Source organism: Ursus arctos, unplaced genomic scaffold (genome assembly GCF_023065955.2).
Source record: "Ursus arctos isolate Adak ecotype North America unplaced genomic scaffold, UrsArc2.0 scaffold_13, whole genome shotgun sequence".
In the NCBI taxonomy this organism is placed as follows: Eukaryota; Metazoa; Chordata; class Mammalia; order Carnivora; family Ursidae; genus Ursus; species Ursus arctos.
Genome location: NW_026622797.1, coordinates 20784763 through 20797446, shown reverse-complemented (window position 1 = coordinate 20797446; position 12684 = coordinate 20784763). Strand labels below are relative to the sequence as shown.

The 12684-nt window shown below is 39.0% G+C and overlaps 1 protein-coding gene and 1 long non-coding RNA gene across 5 annotated transcripts in view; one reads left to right on the top strand and one right to left on the bottom strand.

Moving 5' to 3' along the window:
- UTRN (utrophin) overlaps positions 1–12684 on the top strand; it is a 539750-nt gene that overhangs the window by 27553 nt on the left and 499513 nt on the right. The gene's annotated exons all lie outside the window — the stretch shown is intronic.
- The window catches only part of LOC130543528 (uncharacterized), a 30758-nt gene that overhangs the window by 6447 nt on the left and 11627 nt on the right, over positions 1–12684 (bottom strand). The window contains exon 1 of one of the 2 annotated variants that reach the window (XR_008958926.1): positions 6668–7044. The exons of the other annotated variant lie outside the window; for it this stretch is intronic. This is a non-coding gene — a long non-coding RNA (uncharacterized LOC130543528). Of the gene's footprint in view, positions 1–6667; positions 7045–12684 lie in introns of those variants that run through there. 2 annotated transcript variants of the gene reach the window in all.

The window sequence follows — 12684 nt, the reverse complement described above, 5'->3', positions numbered from 1 at the left end:
TAGTTCCTTGGCTTATGGAACCATAACTCCAACTAATCTGGACGTGGTGTTCTCCCCGTGTGTGAATCTCTGTGCCTGAATTTCCCCTTTTTATTAGAACACCAGTCCTATTAGATGACGGGCCCATCCTACTGACCTTGATTTAACTTAACTAATCACATGTGAAACAATCCCAGTTTCAAATAAGGTCACATTTTGGGGTAGCGAGGCTTAAGACTTCAATATATGAACTTTTAGGGGACACAGTTCAACCCACAATGTAATTCCACCACCTAGCATCTAGCACAATGCTGATCCCTAAGCCAGACAACCTGACGCAGTTGCTCTAGTTGTCCTCTCCTAAAGCCAACATGACAGAGGGGTCACGTGGTCAATTTAGACAAGTTGTGTTGCGCTAACATGGAACCTGGTTTTAGTTTTGGTCTTCGAAAGATTCTGTCAATCTGACATCAATATTAGTTAGCTTTTCACATAAGCAAAAGAGGTCATCTACTTAGTACCAAAAACTTGGTCTTCTTGAAGCTACTCTCACCTGTAATTCCTTCTGCCTCTCATGAAAGGGGGAGTCAATTTCTGTGGATAACATTGCAATACCTACAAGTTATGTTTGATGGTGCTTAAAAATACTTAAGTTTTATTTCAAAATGGGTTTAGCTTAGTGAGTTTCACTAGGTTTCAGCAGTAAAAGGAAATGAAATATTAATATCAAGAACTATTCCCATCAAGAAAGAAGTGGGGCTGGTAATTTAGGAAGCCCTAAATGGGAAATGATCTCTACAGAGTACATCATAATGCCAAATCGGTTAGCATGTTGCAAAGTCAAAATTTTAAATGTAAGGTTCAACCAAGCACAAGGCGCAGGGGCATGTAAGTGTGAAGAATATTGAAGAGGCCAAGTGTAGCATTTTGCTTAAGAGATTGCAGATTTCCTAGGAGAAGGAATCTCTCATCTCACTCAACTCTGCTCCTCAGCAGTGCCTTGCCCAGGGCATTACACAGAATCACTTTTAATACCTTAAGTTGAATGAAGTGTTTTTTTGGTTTTTTAAAAGTATCTTATCCCTCTTAATTGAGATAGGAGGCATTCACAGTTACATTGAAGAAGTTAAATAAGATGGGTGGTGGTGTACTATATACCAGGAACTGTTGTAAGTACAAGCAGGGAATGAGGTAGACTAGTATCTCCATCCTAAAGCTAAGGGAACAGAGATGAAATAGCTCACCTAACTAGGAAATGGTAGCCATGGGAATTCACACGTAGGCTCTTTACACTGAAAGCCCACATCGTGAACCATTGTACAATATGTCAGTTAACACCACTGGTGAGCAGTCGGAGAGAGCTTTTTTCCCCCCCTAGAGAATTCTTCAATTGGGATGTTTACTATCAGCTAATCAGTGTGTTACTTCTGTTGAATTTCACAAATTCAGTATGGTGACTAAGCATTCTATCTTTGACAGTTCTCTAGACCTAAATTTAAGCCCTGGCTTTGGCATAGCTTGGCTATGAAACCCTGTGTTACAAACTTTTTCAAGACTCCATTTCATCATCTGTAAAATAAGGCCAATGATTCCTACCTCACTGAGTTGTGATTACATGTTTAAAGCATTAGACACAGTGCTTGATGCATAATAGAAACTCAAGAACTGTTATCTAAAATGTATACCTATTTTATAAGTAGTATTTCATTGTATGGATCTACTCAACTTGATTATTCACTGTTGAGACATTTGGATTGTTACTAGCTTTTAACTATTACAAATAAAGCTACTATGAATATTCTTATACAAGTCTTTGTATAAACTTATGCCTTAATTTCCTTTGGGTAAATTCCTAGAGTGGAACAGGAGCATGCTTAGTTTTTAAGAAACTGCCAAAGGAGTTGTACCATTTCATATTCCCACTGGCCATGGGTGAGAATTCCAGTCCCTCCACATTCTTGTCAGTGCCTGGTATGGTCAGTTTTATTTATGTATTTATAGAATTTGTTTTACTGTGGTAAAAAATCATAGAATTTGTCATCTTCGCTATTTTTAAGTGTACAGTTCAGTAGTGTTAAGTCTATTTACGTTGTTGTGAAATAAAATATACATAATGTTGCTGTGAAACATCCTCAGAAACTTTTCCTTTTGCAGAACTGAAACACTATACCCATTGAACAACCCCTTCGCCCCCCCACCTCGCCCCTTCCAACCAGCATTCTACTTTCTGTCTCTACCTTAGATACCTCATAGAAGTGACATCATACAGTATTTGCCCTTTTGTGACTGGATAATTTCAGTTAGCATGATGTCCTCTAGAAGCATCCGTGTAACCTGTGATAAGATTTCTTTCCTTTTTAAGGTGGCATAGTATTCCTTTGTATGTATAGACCACATTTTTTTTTTCCATTCATCTGCCGATGGACATTTGTGTTTCTTCCGCCTCTGGCTATTGTGAGTAGTGCCACTATGAACATGGATGTACAAACATCTCTTAGACCATGCTTTCATTTCTTTGGGATATATATCCAGAAATGGGATTGCTAAATCATATGGCAGTTCTACTTAAATTAAAATAATATGTCTAATTAAATTAGTAATTAATTTAAGGTAATGAGTTAAATGAATAATTAAAATAGTATGAGGGGGGCACCTGGGTGGCTCAGTCGAGTCGGTTAAGCATCTGCCCTTGGCTCAGGTCATGATCCTGGGATCCTGGGATGGAGCCCTGTATCAGGCTCCCTACTCACGGGAAAGCCTGCTTCTCCCTCTGCCCATCCTCCTGCTTGTGCTCTCTCTTTCTAAAATAAATAAAATAAAATAAAATAAAATAAAATAAAACAAAATAGTATGAGGAACTGCCATACTATTTTCCAAGGTAGTTGTCCCATTTAAAAAATCCCACCAACAATGCTCCAACTTCTCTACTGTCAACACTAATTTTCTTTTTCTTTCTTTCTTTCTTTCTTTCTTTCTTTCTTTCTTTCTTTCTTTCTTTCTTTCTTTCTTTGTCTCTCTCTCTCTTTCTTTCTTTCTTTTTCTTTCTTGGGCTTTTCTTTGTTAGGAGGTATATATATTTTAATCTTTGTCCTTAGAAACTAGAGAGACTATACATGATTTGGAAATGAGACTACCAAGCAATGGCCAAAGAAGAATAATCAATCCATTCTATGCCTTCTCTTTCATCCAGAAGTGTATTACCTGCTATGATGATCATTGCCTGTCACCTGGAATTATTTTTATTTGTGCATTCACCTGAACCTACTTTTCCTTCCACATCAATTCAAGACCCCTTTTTACTTACTGGTATGCCAAGTGTCTGAGGCCTGACCATAATGCTGACATTCCGTGCCATGTTGTCTTTTGACTGACGTTGCCCATTTGGTATACCCCACTTTCCTCTGATCGCCACATCTCATTTGCTGCTAGAGAAAATATTGTTGCTGGATTTTTTCCTTCCGCCTATATCATGACAGAGTCCGGACCGACTTTCCCAAGTAACCGCACACAATTTAGAGATCTTTTGAGAACCAAACTGCTAGCTATTTGAGACTCATGTCTTACAAACTGATGAATACCTGTAATTCGGGTCTTTGAAACATGGCTTCTGTATTTTCTTACAATCTAATCTTTAGTCTTTCCTGATGCTCTAGCCCACACATCTATGAACCAGGGGAATCTGTTGGGAGGTTTTTGTTTACTGATGCAATCTTCTTAGGAATTATGGTCTGTTCAGAATTTTTTTTTTTTTCACTATGTGATTCAGTCTCCGTAGGTTGTCTGCTTCTAGGAATTTTTCCATTTCTTTTAAGTTACCCAATTGTTGGCATATAATTGTTCATAGTAGTCTCTTATAATCCTTTTTATTTCGGTAGCATTGGTTGAAATCCCCCCTCTTTCATTTCTGATTTTAGTTATTTGAGTTTTTGTCTTTTTTTTCTTAGAGAATCTAAGGGTTTCTCAATTTTGTTGATCTTTTTTAAAAGCAACTCTTAGCTTTATGATTTTTTTCTATTCTCTATTTTGTTAATCTCTACTTTAATCTTTGTTATATCCTTAAGATAATAAATTTTATGTTTTTTTAATCACAATTAAACCTTTTTTAATTAAAAAAAAAAAAGAAAGATGGGGCGCCTGGCTGGCTCAGTCAGTAGAGCACACAACTATTGATCTCAGGGTCGTGAGCTCAAGCCCCACATAGAGCTTACTTAAAAAGGAAGAAAGAAAGAAAGAAAGAAAGAAAGAAAGAAAGAAAATCAGTTTGCTTGGGGGAAGGAACAGGAGGGTGGGTTTATAAAGGACCATGAAGAAACTTTTGAGGCTAATGGATTTACTTGATTGTGATGATGGTTTCACAAATATAAAGATATGTCAAAACTCATCAGAGGCGCCTGGGTGGCACATTGGGGAGCCTGGGTGGCACAGCGGTTAAGCGTCTGCCTTCGGCTCAGGGCGTGATCCCGGCGTTATGGGATCGAGCCCCACGTCAGGCTCCTCCGCTATGAGCCTGCTTCTTCCTCTCCCACTCCCCGTGCTTGTGTTCCCTCTCTCGCTGGCTGTCTCTATCTCTGTCGAATAAATAAATAAAATCTTTAAAAAAAAACAACTCATCAAATCATACATTTTACATATGTGCTGTTTATTGTATATCATTATACCTCAATAAAGCTGCCAAACTACAGATTTTCTAAAAACAAACCATATTTACATTTGTAGGTATACATTAATACAAGTGATTTTTTCCTAAGTATAGTCTATTCAAAATTCCTTAACTAAAAAGTCAATATGAGTATAGTTGTCTCCCCTACATGTTTATAGCTCTCCAGTTTTGATTCTGATCTGCCGTTACAATTCTGAGCCCATTTTTCTCAGTTTTCTGCAGAAGAGGCAGTACCTCCAAGGATTGAAGTTCAACAGAGATACACTCACAAACATTTTCAATTAGGCTTTCATCATGACATCTTCAGATAGATATTCATCCCATCAAAAGAGGTTGTATCAATGAGATGATATTGTTCTCTTAATTTTTTAAAGCATGTAGCATTTATGACATTATTGCAGGCACTTCATACATTTAACATAGAAGTTTATTTTTTTATTTTTTATTTTTAAAAAATATTTTATTTATTTACTTTGAGAGAGTGAGCGAGAGAGCATTAGCAGGGGAGGGGCAGCGGGAGAGGGAGAGGCAGGCTCCCTGCTGAGTAAGGAACTTGCCACTGGGGCTTCATCCCAGGACTCTGGGATCATGATCTGAGCTGAAGGCAGATGCTTAACCGACTGAGCCACCCAGGCGCCCCAAAACTTTATTTTTCAAGAACTTTGTTTATCAACAACAAAACCAGCAATGATGTTATACTACCCCAGATGGCTTTAAGATTCTGTGTTGTAGAATTTATACAGTTTAAACCACAAATGTGACCACTTTTATACTATTGCCTTTAAATAAATCTAAAGTCCCTCTTTGTCAAAACAAACTGAACCTAAAACACTAACATGTGGTATATAATAAATGAAACTTTTTTTTTTTTTAAGTAGTCTCTATGCCCATCATGGAGCCCAATGCAGGGGCCCAAACTCATGACCCTGTGATCAAGACCTAAGCTGAGATCAAGAGCCAAATGTTAAACCAGCTGAGCCACCCAAGCAGCCCAAGATGAAACATGTTTTAAGGTAGCCAGATCTACGTGCAATTTGGCATTTTTTTCTTTGATTCTTAATGATTACCAATGTAATCACACCAGGTTCAATGCAATCACAAGACTCTTCCCTGCTTTTGTCTTCAAAACTAGAAATTCGCCCTATTCATCTAATTAATTCCATTATATACTCCACCCTCTTGGAGACATACAGCAATTTGAACTCCACATAGTGGCTTCATCTGCAATTTAAATCTTACTAGTTCCAATCACTCCTGTTGAAGGCTATGGCTTCTATGTAATTTATTCAGCATTTTGTTCAAAAGATATTTATTGAGCGTCAAACTATGTGCCAGGGCTCTATACCAGAGACACAGTAGCAAATAAGAAAAACATAGTCACTCTCCTAGAATTTATAGTCTAATTGGAAGACAGATATTGAACAAGCAATTATTAGATGGATGAGTGTTACAATAAAGGAATTCCAGGATGTTCTTCTGGGCTTCAGGAGGAAAAACCACCGGGTTAAAAAATGACTGCCCTCCAGCCCCCTGCTTCTGGCAATCCAAAGGAAAGATTCCACGTAGGGAGTATTTGTATCGAGAACTAGAAACAAGTCCCTGTAACTATTTTTTTTCCTTCCTTTTTAGGAATGTAGAAGCATCCTTCTTAGCAACTGGCATGTTTTCAGCTTAGCTGCTCCCTGGGTAAGACTAGGTATTTATAACAATTCTCTTGGTTTTCTCTTGGCAACTCCAGTTGTTCCCATTTTATTAGCTATCCCTGCCTGGGAGATACTTAGAAACAACCCACAAAAGGAGATTGCGTTTCTGTGTTTTCGAACAATAGCTAAGGCAGCTGTTGGACAACATCTACAAATTGGTTCCAGGAGAGCTTGAAGAGTTTTGTTTTTTTTTTTCCTTTATGTTTTAGATTTCTTGAAATACCTGGGAGCTCTCAGAGAAAAAAAGCCTCTGCTGATTTTTAAGGCTACAGTTACAAGTCCATAGTATTTTTGCTACGAAACCATTTGGGGGATCTCCACGCACAGTTAAGCTTGTCCGCGAGGAAGTAAATGAGCAACCTGGGTCTTCTGCAGGGTCCGTGGGTTCAACCTCAACCCCAGTGTCAGCAGCCACGAAAGAGCAGAAACAGAGGGTTGCATCTGGTTAAGAATACAAAAGAGAGATAAGATGCTTTTCAAAAGGCTAACCTAGGATTATTTTTCAAATCAGGGCTAAGCCAAAGAGAGATAAATGACTTGTTTACGTGCAGAGTCCTGTAGAATTTATGCCAGGCCAAGAATGCAAGCCGGCTCAAGTGAGTTACCTTTTCTCCCTGTTTGTCCCCCTAGCTCGCAGAGGAGGGGACAAGAGCTGTGGCGCCTGCCTGCCACGCAAGTCTCGCCCCCTCCCTCAGCTTTCTAACAGCCCTGGTATGCGGGAGGAGGGGTGCAGGTCTGTGAGACTAGGTCAGCGTTTCTAGTGAGTCTCTACCTCTTTGGGCTGGCAGGGATGAAAAATTGTCCTGGCGAGGGCCCTGGGATGACCAGGCAGCTCCTCCGTGTGAATGTTAACACCTGGCGGTAGAAAGAGCCCTGAACTTTGGGGAAATCATGTAACCTCTCTGCGTCTCATTTTGTTCTCATTTTAAAAGGGGCTAGAAGTCTGCGCAGCTGAGTCGCCTGGGATACTTGTTAAAAGTGGGTATTTCTGGCCCACGCCTGCAGATTCTGATTAGTGGTCGGACTTGGGGGTGGGAGGTGAGAGTAGGGTGAGGGCTGGGGGGATGGGTCGTGATCTCTATTTGAAAAGCTCTGACCTGTGACCGGTAGGGTTCTGCTCTAAAATCCTCAGGGATAGTTTTGGGAAACCACAAAGTTAATGCTCCCCAGGGAATGCACTAGTAGTGTACTAGATAAAGTCTCACAATCTATGCTGAAAATAAAGTATTTGTTGCTCTTTCCTCCCATCTCCCAATGAGTAATCTGGGTTGATCCCAGATAAATAGTAATAAAAACAATAATATAAAATTTACTATACAGCGGCCCCTGTTTTAAACATTTTATATGTCTCCATAAAATTCTCTCAACAATGCTGTGGGATAGAGTATTACTATTATCCCCATTTTACAGGTGAAGAAAGCCAGGCACAGAAAAGTCAAGTAATGTACACGTATAACACAGATAGCAAAGTGTCCTGGCTGGATTCAGGCTGGTTCAGGGGAATTTTCTGAGTGGAAAACCCAAGTAGTGTCCCTTTTACTTCAGGAGGCAGTGGTGTTTTGGTGGAAAAAAGCCCAGGCTTTGGCATCACTTAGCCAAATTCTGGGGCAACTACTTACCAGCTGTGTGATCTTGGGTGACCTTACTTAGCCTTGCTAAGTGTCCTAGTCAGCTCAGCCTGCAGTAACAAAATACCATAGATGGGCTGACTTCAGCAACAAACTTCTATTTTTCACAGATCTGTAGACTGGGAAGTCCATGATCAAGGTGCCAGCAGGTTTTGTTCCTGGGGAGAGGCCTCTTCCTGGTTTGCAGAGAGAGAGGGGGCACTGGTCTCCTTCTCTTCTTAGAATGGCCCTAATTCCACTGTGCGGGTTTCATCTTTATGGCTTCTTCTAAATCTAATTAATGTTCAAAGTTTCTACCTTCAAATTCCATCACATCGGAGTTAGGGCTTCAACATAGGAATTTTGGGAGGACATAAACATTCAGTCCATAGCACTAAGCTTTGATTTCTTTATCTGCAAAATGTATATCATACCTACTTGTAAGGTTTAACAATGAAATAAGATTTTTATAAAGCCTTAGCTCAGTCTCATAATAAAAACAAGGTAAAGTATTCAAAAATTTCCTATGTATCAGGTACTGTTGAAAAAAAAATCTGAAGAATAATAACGATTTATGGAATGCCATTCTTTCAGAACTATGCTAAATGCATTTATGCATTGTAGTCACTGGATCCTTCATAACACCCTAAGAGCATTATTAGTAAGTATTACCATCACTATTTTATAGATGGGGAAACTGAGAGGCTAAATATTTTCCTGAAGTCGTGGCTGGTGACTAGCAGAACTGGGAATGGAAACACATTGTGTGCTCTGAGTGCTAGGATATATTGCCTCTTCTGTTCATATGGGAATATATGAAATTCATTATTTAAAATGGTCATGAAATAAATATAGATGGATATTTTTGCCTAAGAGTTCCGAGGTTGCAAGAAATGTTTACTATGAGCCTCACAAGGAGAGAATTCAACTCTTTCATCTTAATGATGACTTATTTGCTGACTAAAAATAAAAATACACAGGGAGGGGGAATTGGGGAGATATTAGTCAAAGGGCATATAGTTTCAGTTACACAAGATGCCTAAGTCCTAGAGATGCACTGCACAGCATCGTGCATATAATTAATACCGAATTGTATACTTAAAAAACTGGTTAAGAGAGTAGATCTTATATTAAATTTTCTTTTAAAAAAAGAGGGAGGGTGGGAACTTTCCGGGGTGATGGTTATGGTTATTGTATTGTTCGTAGTGACAGTTTCGTGGGTGTATGCTTATCTTCAAACTCACCGAGGTGTATACATTAAATATGTGCAGCTTTCTCGTATGTCAATCACTTCTCAAAAATATGTGTATATATATAAAGACACATGATCTTACAATGGGACAAAATGGCCAAAAAGGAATACAGTAGCCCTGATCTCTGTTTTGCCCTTTCTCCTCCCACCCTCCACTGTTGACATCTATTACCAAAGGTCAACTTCAAGGAGAGAAATATAGCTCTGAAATCATTGAGCCTGAGGGCAACATTCTTTTCTAGAATTCTTTAATGTGTGAGCTGTCACCCAGCCCCTAGTTTTCTGTTTCTGACTCATCAAAGGGGTATAGAAACATTTATACTCTTTCCTTTGGAAGAATTCTTCTGTGACCTTTTCTACCTCTAGCCCAGCCTGAACGTGGTGGTTAAAGACAGAAAAACTTAATTTTTAGAGAAGCCAATAAACAAACTGGGATTGAGTTTCCTTTTTAGGAAAATCTTCTGGATTTAAAAAAAATCAGTATTACTTTTAATACTAAAAAAATGTGTTGGTTATGAAATTCTTGGGAAAAAGTATCACAGTAGTATTGAAATTTTTTGAAGGAACTGCAGTATAATCACAAAACCACACAACTGGTATTAGAAACAAAGGCACTGACAGAAAAGCCTCTTTGCCAACATAACCGGAAAAATGATTATAACCACCGAATCTCTGTTTGGCAGGATCCAAACACTTGGCTACTCAAGGTAACCACTGGAGAGGCTGGAGGTCAAGTCCCGGGAAATGCCAGAGTAACCACACTATTCATCTGGCCAACCCCAGACAGTTCATCAATCACAAAGACAGAAAAATGAACAATGAGGACTTACAGAATTTAAAGACGTTAACCCTGGGGATCTTGGCACTGTTGATGCAATGACCCCTCAAGTGAATATTGAACAAACCATACCATTAGCCGAAGAAAGATAAGCAAAATATGTAGGGTTCTGGCGCAGCTGGATTGAGCCACTTGGGGGCTAGATCTCAGAGAAGGTTTTAGTAGGAGTGGCCTGGTAATAAATAACATTTTGTGATGATTAAACAAGGATTGTTACTCACAAGGATTGTGGCAAAACTCCAAGAAATAAGCCAAAATTTATTCATATGTTTTTTGTATTTTAATCTTGTTGCCAACCTTATCTTTGCAACGTGTAATTTTGATATGGTCCAACTTTCCCCATCCACTTCGTTTCAATTTTGTTTAATCATTATAGAAATAACCTTAAGTCCTGTAGAGAAATCGGTAAGTCACTTAATAGTTAAATACTTATTAAAACAATGACAGCAAGAAATTCTCGCTTTTTTTCTCTCCTCTCTTTTTTTTAAACAAAGATTGGTTGAGAATCCGGTGATCTCAGGCCTAAAGTATTTGGCTTTTCCCTTTGTTCAGGACTCCTGGTAAAGCAGGGATGGCCTGGTGATCTACAATTAAGATGACAACCCCTGCCCCCCATCTTTTGCCCCCAACTTAGCAAGTATAAATTAAGCCTTTGGGGTTTTAAAAGGTGCTCATTCGTTTAAAGACTGTTGATATTATTGCCGTTTTGGTTAACAGATTTGTAATTATTGTAACTAACCTCAGCCAAAAGATGAATTAGAGATTTTTGCAAATTCAAACAAAACCTACTAGTATTACTTTGAAAAACAAAAAACAAACAATGAAATAACTCCGCTTCCATAATTAATTTCAAAGGACAACCATCAACACAGTAGTCTGACCCAAAGAGTGGGAAAATTTTTAAAATATGTATTTTAAAGGATTTTGTAACTGCAAAACAGACAAAAGTCCCTCCACTTAAAATTTGAAGTTAATAAACTGCTCAGAAATCTTGCTAAGCTAATGAATGAGACCTGTTTCCTCAAACTGTCCCTAATCTGTTGTAGTTGAGGGGAGAAAAAGGTCCTTTTCCCACCCCTCCCCCAAGCGAAGAGCTGGAGCTGGAGGCTTGCTAAGAGGCCACAGGTAAAGGAGGGGTTTATCCCTTCCCTGTGCGCCTGGGTCCACTGAGTCCCCCTAGGACAGGATGCAGGTTGAGTACAAGTCTGGCTGGAATTCCCAAAAAAGAGGCACAGCCAGGATGGGGCGGAAGCACAGCCCTCTGAATCCACAGCTGCTATCAGTTTCCCAAACTGTTTTTAGAATCCTCAGCGCTGGGAGTGGAATAGGTTATGTTCACTTAGGATGGTTTGGTTTGCAAATCTGGGAAGAGAGCCAGATAGACCATTTTCTCCCATAATTCTGGAGGTGTTGTGTGCTCTCCAGAGATGTCAAGTCATAGACTCATAGAACTGGGCCTTCGGAGATTATCTAGTGAATCCATCTACTCATTTTACAGACCAGGTGATGGAGGCATTAAAAGTTAAGAACTTTGGGCCCCTGGGTGGCTCAGTCAGTTAAGCATATGACTTCGGCTCAGGTCATGATCCTGAGGTTCTGGGATCGAGCCCCTTGTCAGGCTCCCCTCCAAGCGGGGAGTTCGCTTCTCCCTTTCCCTCTCCTCCTCCCTCCATTCATGCTCTGTCTCTCAATCTATCTCTCTATCTATCTACCTATCTATCTTTAAAAAAAAGTTAACTTGCCCAAGGTCATTACATAGTTGGTCTCTGATAGAGCGGGGACTTGAACCCAATGTTTTCTTCCAAATCATTCATGTTTGATAAACTAAGTAGATAGTACATTAAAAGTTTAGATATAATTTGAAGATTTATAAAACATGAATCTCAGTGTATATGTATTATATATATAATATAGATAAATTTCCTGTTATGTATGTTTTATTACAATTAAAATTATATAATACATATAAAATATATATAAAGTGTGTATGTGTATATATATGTATATATACATATACATACCACACTTCAGTGGTATTAAGTACCTTCACATTTTTACAATGCCCTCTTTCTACATGGAAATGAAAGAAGTCAACCAAAAATATTTTCCCCTTATTAGTCAATTACTGAATGGACACATACTATGCGGCCAACACCATGTTAGGATCAGACAGACTCTAGACCCTCAAGGAGCTTTTAATTTGTTCAGGCAACAAGATATGTAAATAAGAGGCTATAACTAACCATTAAAAAGCAGTATATGATATGTTTTAAATGAATGTACTGACAATAAAACGTTAAGAAGCCAAAGGACAAAATCATTATGGGATGAATACTTAGGAAAAGCTTCCAAGAGAAGATGGCTTGAGCCACATTAATAAAAGGGAAGGAGAAGCCACAAGAGGACATTCCAGAAGAAAGCACAGAGTGACCAAAGGCATGGGGGTGCTCTACAAAGGACTTTTTGACAAAAAGTGGATTAAGAAGTCTGAGAATAGCAAGAGTAGTTTGCTACTAGACACAGTTGACCCATTTTATCCGATAGGCAGCTGCGGGCTGTTGAATACTTTTGAACATGATGACCACCATGCTAGTAAGTTGCTGTGACGGAGATGTGTAGGATGAATGGACTGAAGGAGGAAGAGT